Source organism: Delphinus delphis, chromosome X (genome assembly GCF_949987515.2).
Source record: "Delphinus delphis chromosome X, mDelDel1.2, whole genome shotgun sequence".
In the NCBI taxonomy this organism is placed as follows: Eukaryota; Metazoa; Chordata; class Mammalia; order Artiodactyla; family Delphinidae; genus Delphinus; species Delphinus delphis.
Window position 1 is genome coordinate 87,170,031 of NC_082704.1, and position 1,810 is coordinate 87,171,840.

Consider the following 1,810-nt stretch of genomic DNA (forward strand, 5'->3'; position numbering starts at 1 on the left):
GCCTGGACTAATTCTGTAAAATCTATTTCTCTTGCAGTGTGCAGCTTGTGATATAACTGCTCATGTTTTTTCCTTATTCTTATTTTAAGCGTGGCATCCTGGAGGTCATCCGTGGTCAGCAGAGCTTACTGGTCAGTCAGTGATTGGCCAGGGGTTGAGCTTATGCCCCCTGAGCCAGTAAGCCTTCCACCCTTTGCTGTTGGATCTGTGTGTGGCTTGGGGACTGCTTTCAAAGTTCAGAGACTTTACAAGTATGTTCCACATTCAGTCAGGGACTGGAAGCTCACAAGTACCCTTTCTGGATGCTCCTAAGAGGGCACAGTCCTGCATATGCATGCAGTTTTCTGGAGCACCAAAGAAGAGTATGATTTTAGCAGGGTGCTCTTTGCCTATCTTTTTCCTGGCTCTCCCTGTCAAATTTCTGGCTGGTCTGCCATTTTTTTGCCTGTCCTAGTATCATGTAGCTGTTAGTCTTCTCTAATTTCTAGCCAGTATAATCTCTAATGTTTTCAACATTACTCCTGGGCATAAATTTCTCCACGCTCTGTTCCAAATAAAGTCATCCCTCTTAGGCAGAGCCTCAGACCTGCCAGCCTTCACAGTTTCCCATGCCCTATCATCTCCCCCCACCCCAAGGAGAGTTTGAGCCATAGGGACATATATGGGCTACTGTTCTTCCTGGCCTGCTTTTCCCTGCTAGAGTCAACCCTTTGTGCTACAGATCTGGAGCTGTAGGGGAGACGTGCAGAGGGGAGCCACTGGCCACATGCCACCCCACCTAAAGTGGAACCTCCACACTGTGGAACCAGAACTGAAGGAGGGTGGGAGCTGCCGGTCTTCGTGGGCTGCCTTACGCATCCAGAATAGATCTTCCACAATACAGAGCTGGCGGGGATGGGAGCAGTCCCTGGCTCAAATGTTGCAGGCTCCCATTGTTCTTACTGAGATTCAGTAGATTTTATTGAATAAATGCTTCTCAATTTATTGTTGTTTTTAACAGTTTCCCCCAGTTTTATCACTGTTTTTCTGGGGAGAGCATTGCTGAATTCCTTATACAGCCACTGTGGAAGTCCCACCTCCTATCCCATGATGTTTTCACAGCAACAGCTGAATGCTTCCTATTCTGTGAAAACATCAGATTCATGGAATTTGGTGGGGCGGGGGCGGGGGGGATCATCAAAGTTCATGTGGAGACTCACAGGTTAGTTCCCTCTGGCTGTATTCCCTGATGAGGCACACTGTTTGTACCCTTTACTGAGGTGGATGGTTTTTGTTATACCCTCTGGGGCCCCTACTGATTCTTTGCCTCTCTGTTACAAGTGTTTGGCAGAGTGGATAGAATTTGTGTATCTCTAGCTCAGGGAAGATTGACAACCTGATAACAAAGGACTGTTCATACCTTTTCATGGGACCCTGGTTAGGCTCTCCTGACCTTTGCATACACTTCTCACCAGGTTCAGTGAGCACACACCCAGGTCATCTGTGGCTCCATTCCCTGCATCTTACTCTCCTCCCACTTGCCTAGATTAATTACTCTGGATACCTTTGGTCCAGCAGGCATCACACAATAGATATTGCTATTAATTGTTTATGCCTCTGCCTCCTCCTTGCCAGATTGCAGCACCTTCGAGGCAGAGAATCTCGTCTTATCCAGGAGAGTACCTGATATATTATTGAAGTGGTAGTATTTACAATAGTAATAACTAAATATTATTATGACGATGATATCTAAAATTAAGTGCTAACTATGGCCCAGAAACTGTTCTAAACACTTTACTAACTCACTGAAGCCTCACAACCAGCCTATGAG